A 13,001-nucleotide genomic window follows, 5' to 3' on the forward strand; every position below is an offset into this window, starting at 1 on the left:
TTTCTCTCTCTCTATCCCTCTCCCTCTCTCTAAAAATCAGTAAAGGGGAAAAAATATTTTTATTTTATTTATTTCTGGCCAGGCCGGTGTGGCTCAATGGTTGGGCATCAACCTATGAACCAGGTCATGGTTGGATTCCATCTCAGGGGGTTTCAGGCTCAACCCCAAGTAGGGGGCCTGCAGGAGGCCGCAGATCAATGATTCTCTCTCATCGCGGATGTTTCTCTCTCTCTCTCCCTCTCCCTCCCTCTCAGAAATCAATACAAATAAATGTATTTTTTAATGTACCTCTGGTCACCACTGCTTGAGAAGTGTCTGTGGGAGTAGCAGCCTAGTCAGTGCATACCTCACAACATGATACAGAGATTGTTTTCCACTGTCAGGGAGGAGACCCCAGAAGCCAACACTAAGAGGAGGGAGAATCAGACAGGGACCACGGTGACGCCGGTAGGAAAGACACAGGGACTTTGGGAAGAAAACGAGCAAGATCCACAGCATCCAAACCAGCGAGGTGTGTGAGCCTTGGCAGGGGAACCCTGAGTATTCCTGGGAGCAGTCCAGATAGAGTAGCTGGGGCGCATGAAATATAAAGGAATGAAAAGGGAAATGTAATAAAAACCCTCAAAATATGTGCAAATGCAAAGTGAGGGTCATCTCCTGGCCTTGACATTCGCGATCACAAAGCACCGCTTAAACCACAAACCCTCCTGGCTACTCCTCCTAGGAGTCATTTGACAGGTTCGAAATCCAGATTTCTTTCTTTAAGTATTTTCCCAGAAGTCAGAAAACACACCTTCCCTGTCGTGTAATCATGACCAAGAAGGCCGTACAATTTTTAAACCATTTTACAAAGAATAGGCACCCTAAACACCATTTCCCAGTTCGTTTCCAAGGTTTTTTAGTTTGTGACAAGGTTAGCTAACTCTGTAAGAAGTCCAACCAGAATAAACTGTATGTTCTAATTTGAAATTGGTAAGTATTTACGCTTGGCCAATAAAGGGGTTGTATTATTTTATTTCAAGTTGCTTTTTCACTTACCGGTCAGGGCATCCTGAGCTTCCGCCGCGTTAGCGGACGTGCTCACTGGGACAAAGGCAGACAGGCATGGCCACCAGTACACCGCTCCAAGTAAAAGCAACGGGGCTGGCACCACCGATTCCAGGAAGAGCTGGTCTGGGCTGGGGCTGCTGTCGGATGTGAAAATGTGAAACTTTAGGGCGTGATTTGGGATCTATAAAGCCATGTTGCCATTCACAAGCCTTTCTCAGTGTTACAGGCATATTTCAAGAACGGTCTGACATTTCTATAACCTGTGACCGACTGGGTCCTTGAGAAATTTAAGTTGACACCTAGTTCAAATTGCAGGCCTCTACTTGAAAAATAAGCATTTCCCCCCATTTCCACTTTGGATATTTCAAATAGATTTCTCATGAATGCTGACTCTGACTTCTTACTCTGACTTCTTTCTTGCCCTCTCTCCTCTCTCTCTCTTTCTCAAACACACACACACACACACACACACACACACACATACACACACACACACACACAGATGTATCAGTAGTCTACGATTTCTAATTGGGGAATTAAGTGCATAATGTAAAAGATTCCTAAAGAAATACATTCCCTTGGCAAATCCATGGAGACAGAAAGCATATGACTAGTAGGTGTCGGGGCGGGAGGTGAAAATGGGTGGTGCCCGCCTCAGGGTGCAGGTTCCCTTCTGGGTGATGAGTATGTTCCAGAGCTAGACGGTGCCGGTAGCTGCAGCACACTGTAAATGTGCTGAAAGCCCCAGAACCGTGTGTTTTCAAATCGTTAAAATGGTGAATTTTATGTTATGAGAGGTTTACCTCCATCTCAAAATATATTCCTCTGTGGGAAGGTGGCCATTGGGGGGAGAGTGGCCCCTGGGATAAATGTAGGCCACATGAGGTCCTAGGAGAGTTTCATCAAAAAGCAAGAATTTGCAGAGGTATCTTGCCCATCAGACTCTGTGGAAACTTAAAAAGGTTGAAACTGAATTAACTGGTTCGGTTTCTCCATGTTTGGCCAGAAAATACATCCAAATTCCATTTAATCCATGTTTCGGTATCCTCCCCGTGGCCACAGGCAGCCCTTCCGCTGTCTACCCTCAGTCCCTCGTGCTGCAGCATGACGTCCGCGCTCCTGCCCTCTCTCAGCGGCCAGCAGGCAGTGCCCAGCATCACATCGCCCTCCCCGTCTCCGGCCCTCTCAGCGGCCAGCAGGCAGTGCCCAGCAGCACATCGCCCTCCCCGTCTCTGGCCCTCTCAGCGGCCAGCAGGCAGTGCCCAGCAGCACATCGCCCTCCCCGTCTCCGGCCCTCTCTCAGTGGCCAGCAGGCAGTGTCCAGCAGCACATCGCCCTCCCCGTCTCCGGCCCTCTCAGCGGCCAGCAGGCAGTGCCCAGCAGCACATCGCCCTCCCCGTCTCCGGCCCTCTCAGCGGCCAGCAGGCAGTGCCCAGCAGCACATCGCCCTCCCCATCTCCAGCCCTCTCAGCGGCCAGCAGGCAGTGCCCAGCATCGCATCGCCCTCCCCGTCTCCGGTCCTCTCAGCGGCCAGCAGGCAGTGCCCAGCATTGCATCGCCCTCCCCGTCTCCGGCCCTCTCAGCGGCCAGCAGGCAGTGCCCAGCATTGCATCGCCCTCCCCGTCTCCGGCCCTCTCAGCGGCCAGCAGGCAGTGCCCAGCAGCACATCGCCCTCCCCGTCTCCGGCCCTCTCAGCGGCCAGCAGGCAGTGCCCAGCAGCACATAGCCCTCCCCGTCTCTGGCCCTCTCAGCGGCCAGCAGGCAGTGCCCAGCAGCACATCGCCCTCCCCGTCTCCGGCCCTCTCAGCGGCCAGCAGGCAGTGCCCAGCAGCACATCGCCCTCCCCGTCTCCGGCCCTCTCAGCGGCCAGCAGGCAGTGCCCAGCAGCACATCGCCCTCCCCGTCTCCGGCCCTCTCTCAGCGGCCAGCAGGCAGGGTCCAGGAGCACATCGCCCTCCCCGTCTCCGGCCCTCTCAGCGGCCAGCAGGCAGTGCCCAGCATCGCATTGCCCTCCCCGTCTCCGGCCCTTGCTGGCCTGAGCCAGGCTCTGCCAACAGGGACAGACGCCCCGGGCCTTCGGTCACCTGGATGGCCTTCTTGGCGCCCTCTCCATCGCGCCATCTGCTTGCAAGCCCTCCTGGGAGACAGCACGAGGGCCGCACTGCCTGAGCCGAGGGCTCCTGAGCGACAGGATCCCCACCCTCCGTCGTATGTCCCGGCCCGTGCGCTGCACCTGCTCCTAAGCCCAGCTGAGGGCTGACTCCCACTCAGCCCGCCGCGCGCGAAATCTACATGCCGGGCTCTCAGCCACGGCCTCGGGCTCCTTCATGTTCTCTGTGGGACGTGGCCCACGTGGCCCGAGCGAGAGGCCCTGCTTTCCAGCCCCCTCCCACCCCGGCCTCTCAGTGGTGCGACCCTTTGCCTGCTCGCCCCCCTTGCTGGTCTATGTGAGTAAAGACTCCTTCCACGCGGCTGGCTTGCTCCTTTCAAGTCTCGTAAATGCCTGATTGTCACAGCCGCCCCGGAGAAGACAATGGTGTCTTACAGGCCCCCAGGCCTGGTGAGACGCGATGCCTTACCTTCGGTTCTTGAATTTTGGCCCCACGGCCCAGCATGTAACAGGAAGGCTCTAAAACAACCAAGACCCTCCCCACTCCTGGCACAGCCCGCCTCGCCAGGCGATTAGAACATGCTGACGAGAGCGATGGCCTTGGCATCTAGGAACAGTTCAATCACAACAGCAAGGCCCTCCGAGGAGTCTGTCAGACCGGCCGCTGCCCTGCTGCCTGCACGGAGCCATGCGCACGACAGAGGCCATCAACTTGGAGTTCAGACAAGTGGCAGACACTCCGCAAGGTGTGTATCAGGTATTGTGTCATCTAACACTGTGACACCCTGTGAAGTGCTGCGGCTTCTATCCCCACTGTGCACACACGGAAGCTAGGCTTGGGGGTGAAGTACTCACTGGGGCACTGGGCTGCAGAGGGCAGAGACAGGACGCACGCCTAGATCTGTCCCACGGCACAGCCCTGGCTGGTTCAATCCCTGGTCCCTGTTGGGGTGTGTGCGGGAGGCAACCAGTCCATGTTCCACGTGTCTCTCTCACATTGATGTTTCTCTCTCTCCCTCTCTCTCTCTCTCTCTCTCTCTCTCTCTCTCTCTCTCTCACACACACACACACACACACACACACACACACAGTCCCTCTGGAAGTAGGGGAGGTCTTGAGTGATGGGAGTTGGTGATGAAGGATACTATGGGATTGGAAAGAGGACTGGATTAAGGGGGACAGAAGGGGCTGAATATAAAAGTGAACGAAAGAGCAGGGAGGGAGGGTGGTCAGCAAGGTTCATGAGAGTGAGCTTTGGGCTAGAAATCGGGGACAGAGTGCCCTCTTTGCCATCAGCCGCTGGGTGTCCTCAGGCAACTTGTTTTCCTATAACAAGTCTGCTCCCTCGTTGGTAAATGAAGGGCTTTGTGGATCTCTGAGATCAAATTCATCGAAACTGTCTGCTGTTCATAACAGTAGTCGCTTCCAGATTTTTACATTCTCCTCTCAGTAGTTTTCTATGGATGAGCATGTATTATATATCCAGAAACAAAACAAAAAAATTAAGCTTCCTATAGTTTCAATTCCTTCGACCACAAGAAGGCTTTCTGTATCAGTTCATGCCCTTCAACCTTTGAACGGGGCTGATGGCGATCCCTCCAAGGACACTTCTCCCTAAAATACCAATGACACTTCTAACCATCGGGGCTGCAATCATAGTTCAAAAAATCTCAGTAAATCTTCCTGCCATAGATGTGGGTATTATTTTATTTGAGAAGAAAGTGGTAATGGTTTCCTATCTTTGATTTTGCACTTGAATCGACTCCATTGCTATACCTCTGAGGAAATGTGAAGTGTTCATTAAGGCGACACGGGGTCCGTGTTGCTGTTTCGACTCCTTTATCTCCTGGATCCAAATATTCGTCATCTGGAAAACGGCATCACCGCGTAGGGCCCTTGGTCTGGTAACGATGTTGGCTCTTCTGCACTTGATCGCCTTTGGATCACGTAGTCCCTGTGGTCAGAGTGACAGCGGACACTTGGAGTCCTGCTTCCTGAGGAGCATCTTGTTTACATGTGAAGACTGATCTCCAGCGCATGCCCATAGAGATGCCAACAATGTAGAAAAGATGCACCAGACTGACTGGCAAAAGCATTTTCACAGCGTGAATCCCAAAGACTGTGTCCTTGCACTTTTAGGTTTCATGCGATTTGGGGAGCCCAGCGTGGGCTGCCTTTAGCTTCTTCAGGGGTTGCTTCTGTAGGGTCCCCTGACCCCCATCCACACTGACTGAATCCCCCTCTCCCGTGCGCCCCTTCCCTCTGACAGCCATGGCCAATCCCTGCACCAGGGCCAGCTCGGCCCCCGTCCCTGTGGTCACGAGGCCTGCACGTCTTGAACAACCCACTGTGTGTTCTCCTCAGCAGTGGGTGACCCGCCCTTTGAAAAAAATCACGCTGCACCCCAAGAAGGCACACTGGAAAACACGAATGTCGTGACTAATTTAAAGCTGTAAGTGAAAAACACCTAGGCTGCCATTATCGGCTTGTGAGGGGAAAGGGTATCCTCACATGAGGTTAGTTGTGTCTTCTCAGTACCAATTACTCCACACAGGCCTAATTTGTTTTCCTCTGCGTGCAAGCTGCTGCCCTCGAGGTAAACGCAGACGGATGCAGCATGATGAGCTGTGCGTCAGTCCTGCACGGGCGGACCATCTGAGCTCGAGTTGAACCTAAGGATCAAGTGGCTCAGGGAAGGTCCACATGTATCGGGCGTCGCATTTGTCTCCTAAAAACAAGAATCTCATTTTCCCAGCAGGTGACGACCTCAAACAGACGGTCAGCACAACAAATTACTGTATTCATCTGCCGACTGTGAGCTTAAGCTGAGCTGGTGATTCAATATTTAGGAAATAATTCTGTCCAAAACCTCAGGAATTACATTAACTTGATATTTATCTTTGTTTCCTTGTGCTATCTGGCCCCAGGGAAAAACTGGCACATTTTCTCTTTTAAACTGTTGACATTTTTTAGAATAAAAGTGCACGGCAACTCTTCGGATTTCTCCTGCTCACACAGTTCAGGGACTGGGTGGCTCACCAATACCGCGTGTTCCAAACGGCTTTGCAAACCATAACAGTATAGAGGCCCCATGGTACAGTATATAAATGCCTCAGAAGTGCCCTGAACCATGCCTTTTGGTCAATAACTAGCTTTTGTCTTCATTCAGAAAAAGCTCAGACTAACTCCCAGCTGTTTTGATAGTTCCAGTTCAAAACACTTTCTGCTCTCTGCCAAACATGTCCTGAAGAAAGACAATTTGGTTATGCAACTGCCCCTAAAAGTCCCACCATATATGTCAACTCCGGCTCAACCAACAACATGGGAATCGAACCCACAGCCCTTCTGTCCATGGGCTGACACTCTAACTGAGCCAAACAGCCCAGGGCTGTTGCCAGTAATTATTAAATGAGTATTAACAATTACATTAAGATAAAAGGAGAAAAGTCATAATTTGTCCATTTCCCATGATAACTAAGCCTCCAAATAGATCTGCATTTACATTTTATTAAAAACAGACATAGATAAGAGTAAACCTGGCTATCAAACCAAAACACTCACCTCATCTGTACCTTTAAGAATAATATACAATACATTACAATGGAAGGGCATTTGCTTTGCAATGTTATCTGCTATAAAAGGCAACCACAACAAATGTCTTCATTTAGTCCTGGGCAGGCTTTCCATACTTTTTAGAGCACATGCTAGGCAAACAGGAGGCGGTAATGGAATGAGTCGTAAGCAACCAACAGCTTGACTCGCACTCCAGAAAGTGTTAAGCGTGGATTCAGATATGAAAGTAAGGGTTACAGGATGTGAGCCTTTCCTGGTGGGACTGGGACAATCCCGCAGCATGCAGGATGGGTGGCACCCTTACCATTTCCTAGCGAGTAGATTATATAAAGTCTGAAGATTTTCAAATTTGATTTTTTTCCTCTTGTATCTGTTTACTCTTTCTTTTTGTAGGACTTATTTACTGAGTGCTGGATGCTTGTAAAGATGTAAGAGAAAATCATCCCAGAATCTGTGCTTCTGAAATGAAGACTATCTTGGTCAGCTTGTCAACTGAGCATGAAAATCCCTCGATGGAGGGGAAGGGAGAGGAGGGAAGGAGGGAGGGAGGGAGGGAGGGAGATAGGACGGAAGAGAGGAAAGGAGACAGAAAGGTTGTCAGTACCATTCAAGGAAAAGAGAACTTCCTAACTGTAGTCCTAGAAAGATCAAAATAGATATAAGGGTTACATGGCTTTGCCACACTTACTTGGAACATCCTTTCACGCCATCCAATTCACGTGCTTCTCACTTAATTCAGGAGCCTGGTGTGTCCTGATCTGGTGTCACGGAGCACACGGTGCTGACAGAGGGAATGTTACAGAGAGTCCTTTTCCCTGGAAAGGAGTGTGCCTCTCTGCAAATTAAAAGCGTGGTATAAACAGTATCCCTTGAGTTTAGCAAGTATGATGGAGTTATAACCACGTTTTAAAATAAGAGCCAACAGGCCAAGCCGAAATAGCTCAGTTGGGAGAGCGTTAGACTGAAGATCTAAAATAAGAGCCAACACTTCCAGAGCATTTACTATGTGCCTGATGCACCTCTAAGTCCTCGACATACACAAATCCCTTTACTCATCACAGTAAACCCCGAGAAGTAAGCATGATTCTTGTGCCCATTTTACAGACAAGGAAACTGAGGCTGAGATCTCTGGGGGAGCATTTTACCGATTTTCTACACCTGAGAGCTAAGACACTAAGCGCTTGAGCAGCAATAAGCCCACATGTACCCTCTCATGTCTGGCTGGAAGCAGCCCCAGCCATCACATTACCGTTCAAGGCGGTGCCTGCCCCGCTTCAGCAACGCTGTTCTCTCTTGAGAATGAGCACAGCAGCAGAGAATTGCAAACAAAACCTATGCTCTCTCCCCAGATCAACTGCGGGCGAGTGAGTCTCCAAGTTGTCATCCACCCAGCACACACACAGCACATGCAGCGCACACAGAGCATATGCAGCACACACAGAGCATATGCAGCACACACAGAGCATATGCAGCGCACACAGAGTATATGCAGCGCACACAGAGTATATGCAGCGCACACAGCACAGATGCAGCGCACACAGAGCATATGCAGCGCACACAGAGTATACGCAGCGCACACAGAGTATATGCAGCGCACACAGAGTATACGCAGCGCACACAGAGCAGATGCAGCGCACACAGAGCATATGCAGCGCACACAGAGCATATGCAGCGCACACACAGCATATGCAGCGCACACAGAGCATATGCAGCGCACACAGCACAGATGCAGCGCACACAGAGCAGATGCAGCGCACACAGAGCAGATGCAGCGCACACAGAGCATATGGAGCTCACACAGAGCAGATGCAGCACACACAGAGCATATGGAACGCACACAGAGCATATGTAGCGCACACAGAGCAGATGCAGCACACACAGAGCATATGCAGCGCACACAGAGTATATGCAGCGCACACAGAGTATATGCAGCGCACACAGAGTATACGCAGCGCACACAGAGCAGATGCAGCGCACACAGAGCAGATGCAGCGCACACAGAGCATATGCAGTGCACACAGAGCATATGCAGCGCACACAGAGCATATGCAGTGCACACAGAGAGCATATGGAGCGCACACAGAGCAGATGCAGCGCACACAGAGCAGATGCAGCGCACACAGAGCAGATGCAGCGCACACAGAGCAGATGCAGCGTACACAGAGCAGATGCAGCGCACACAGAGCAGATGCAGTGCACACAGAGCATATGCAGCGCACACAGAGTATATGCAGCGCACACAGAGCAGATGCAGCGCACACAGAGCAGATGCAGCGCACACAGAGCAGATGCAGCGCACACAGAGCAGAACACAGAGCATATGCAGCGCACACAGAGCATATGCAGCGCACACAGAGCATATGCAGCGCACACAGAGCATATGCAGCACACACAGAGTATATGCAGTGCACACAGAGCATATGCAGCGCACACAGAGCATATGCAGTGCACACAGAGCATATGCAGTGCACAGATGTGGACAACTTTGTGCTCACAATCCACCCTCCTGGCTCTGAAGTACAGCTGACCTGGAAACAATGCAGGTGTGAACTGCTCAGGTCCACTGATGTCCCAATTTTTTTTTCAGTAAATACTGTAAATGCATTTTCTCTTCCTTATGATTGTCTTAATAATATTTTCTTTTCTCTAGCATACTTTATTGTTAGAATAGAATATATAATACCTATAGCATACAAAACGTGTTAAGCGACTGTTTGTTATAGCAAGGCTTTTCGGATCAATGTTAGGCTATTAGTAGCTAAGTTTTTGTGAAGTCAAAGTTATACATGGCCCAGCCTTGGTGGCTCAGTGGTTGAACATCATACTATGAACCAAGAGGTCACTGTTCAATTCCTGATCAGGGCATATGCCAGGATTGTGGGTTCGATCCCTAGTCGAAGGCGTGCAGCAGGCAACCTCATCATTGATGTTTCTATCTCTCTCTCCTTCTCCCTTCCTCTCTGAAATCAATTTTATATACATGGATTTTCAACTGTGCCAGGAGCCCGCAGCTCTGACCCTGTGCTGTTCCAGGTCACCTGCAGTGCTGTATGCCTGAGAGGCTGGTTCTGGAGGGTTAACTGCCCTGTAGGTAGGACCTCATCTTCAGGTTGCAAGTGACTAAACCTCACCCCACAGCCCAGCAAGAGACTCCATGCATCCTGGGAACCACTGCAGTTTCTCAAAGCATCTTTTATGGATGACTGAAAGTTCAATATGAGGTGCCTACTTTCTTTTGTGATTCTCCAGATCTTTAGCAGTTAAACTGAACATAAATAGCAATGAAGTATAAGCATCGAACAAATTTTATTTTTAACCAACAAGACATATTAACTTGTGTTACTCTGGTCAGAATAAGATTATTTAGGAGTTAATATTATGCAATTGGGTCTCAAGTATTGTTATATTATCAATGTTAAAAAAAAAGAAGCATAAATTAATTGACATAACAATGAAACAAGAGGTACAGACTGAGGAAAAACGCAAAGCATGGCTTACCGATTTGTGTATAAGGAGTGGCTCTTACCCCATGAACCTTGACACAACCGAAGAGGTTGGGAGAAGAGAGGAGAGGACTGGTGCTTGCACTGTGGTGGGGATGGGGGAGAGGGCTGCCTTCCAGGGGTTCTAGCAGAGCTGGGAGAGGCACGTCTTTGCTGCCAGTCAACACTCATTCCTGCAGCCCTACTAGGTGCAGGCACTATCCAAGGTCCTGAAATACAGAAGTAAACAGAACCCCCATGAGGCTTACATCTGCTATGGCAAACTCGGGGTTCAGGTATTAGTCCCTGACAAGGAAAGTGGTGAGGGGGCGGACTTTTTCCTGGACCCTCTTGAACCCAGCTGACTTGTGGATCTCACAGCCAAGAAAGACACTGAGGGCTACTGAGAAATCCTAGTCCCCTCCCACTTTGGATCCTCAATAAATATGACTCCAATTTGGACTGTAGTCAGTAGTCTCTAAGAATAACGATTATAGAAATACAGTCTTCACATCGGGACAATCTGGGCACATGGAAGACATGCAATAGCTATTTTGATTGAAAGCATAATTAACGAAAATATTAAAACCACCAAAAGTCAGCTTCATCATTTCCTATTTACTGTATGACATTAAGCTATTTGACATCATATGAAGTTTTTGTCTTTCCTTCTTAAAAGAAATAGTAGTTGGACGTTGCCTAAATAAAGATGCTTAGAGAATTGAAAGCAGGGCGAAGGGCTCTTTCAGGCAAGCATCCAGTTTCTTTAATCCATGAGCGTTCTTTATAAACAAACACAGACCATGCGGCCGTGCCAGGCCCTTCACCTGAGCAGCACCCGTCATCACTCACGGATCCCAGGGTGCCCGGCTGACCCTTATCTTCAACTAAAAGGATGTTGGGAACACAAGAAACACACAGTGGGGATTGCTGTCCTTCCTGAGCTCAAAGGACACACGCGGAGGAGCGAAGGTCAAGGGGAGGAGTTCAGTTTGCTTAGTGAACACAAAAGACATTGTCCACGGGATTGGCCTTCTCACTGGAATGAGTAAACCATGTCTAGACAGGCACCGTACCGAGAAAAGTCTGTTAATTGGCTGGATAATTTCATTGGAAGAAATCCAATCGTGAGCAAAAGAAATGCAGTTGCACAATTTTCTGTCCAACGTAAAGAATATTCAAACAGAGTAAATTTTTGGTTACAGAATATGACAATGGTAATTATTGGTAGCAGTACACAATCTCTTTCCACAGCCTCATTATCTTCCTGCTTAACTGTTTCCTCAAGTCTATTCACGGTCCAACACACCCGAGGGGAAAGACTTTAATTACCGCCGCTGCCGAGAGTGAAAATTTTAGTTACCTTCCTGGCGAGCATGGGAGGGAAAACCAAGAGCAAGCAGGAGTGGGGGAAGTCACCTCTGCTTTGGCTGGTATATCTGTTTTTAAAATATATATATTTTTACTGATTTCCAAGAGGAAGGGAGAGGGAGAGACGGACAGGAACATCAGTGAACAGAGAGAATGGGATTTCTTTAGCCGAGTGGAGATGCCGGCCATCCCCAATATGAGGGAGAGCCCGGAGGAGATGAGCAAAAGCCCCGGAGATTACAAAGAAAAGGGCACTCCTACACTTTATGAGCTTCCTGGTAAATTTATTATTGTATTTGAATTATTACACATTTTCAGCATGACACACTCGCACTAAAACACAAGTCCAGAACACATTCCAGAGACATGTGTTATGATACAACCTTCCCTTCATTATCTCTGCTAATAGGGAATGGTGGCAACGTAACCCAAATACCTTCATATCTTTTTTTTTGAAGCGGGGGTGGGGGGGGACACACTACTTTGCTCTGAATTTAATGTATTTTTATTGAGATATAATTGGCACAGCATTATATTAGTTTCACATGTACAACATAATGATTTGATATTTGTATAGATTGTGAAATGATTACCACAATAAGTCCAGTTAACATCTATCACCACATATAGTTACAGAATGTTTTGCTCTTGTGATGAAAACTCTTAAGATATAGTCTCTTAGCAACTGCCAAATGCACAATGCAGCATTAACTCTGGTCCCATACTGTGCGTACATCCCGGGGCTGATTTATTCTCTAATCGGAATTTTGAACGTTTTGACTCCTTTCACCCATTTCCCTCCCCCTGGGCCTCCCCGCCCCCTTCCCCCCATGCCTCTGGCAGCCACCAATCTGTTCCAAATACCTTTCTAAAAACCATCTTTATTGGGCTATGGCTATAGCATAGTATCAACATATGACAGGAACAGTTGATGAGCAATAAGCATTACTACGTTGGGAATGTGGTTGGCAGCTGCTTCTCTCATTCTATCCAGAAATTTATGGAGGGAAACTAAAGAGGCTTCATTCATCCCTCGGAATCAACTGGGTCTGAGGGGACGTGGAGATGGAGCAGCACCCGTTTCTAAGGTCTCCTCACATTTAGAAATCTGTCTGGAGGACAAGGAAGTGACCCACCGCACAGAAAAGGGGGAAAGGAGGTTCTAAGAATCTTTGATCTTCAAAGTCAGAAGTCAACACAAAACGAGTTTACAAAAGGAAGCCAACCTGGGGCGCATGCCAGGCGGCAGGAATCAATGGCTTAGAACCAACTGGCCCAAGAGCGGAAGAAGCATCTATTATTTCAATGAAAAGAAGAGAAAAGTGAAAAGAGAGATGATGGCATAGTTCATTTGTTAATAATTTAACATTTGAAAACGTCCAAAAGGGCATTTCTACACATTCACATCACAAAAG

Source organism: Myotis myotis, unplaced genomic scaffold (assembly GCF_014108235.1).
Source record: "Myotis myotis isolate mMyoMyo1 unplaced genomic scaffold, mMyoMyo1.p scaffold_m19_p_8, whole genome shotgun sequence".
Taxonomy (NCBI): Eukaryota; Metazoa; Chordata; class Mammalia; order Chiroptera; family Vespertilionidae; genus Myotis; species Myotis myotis.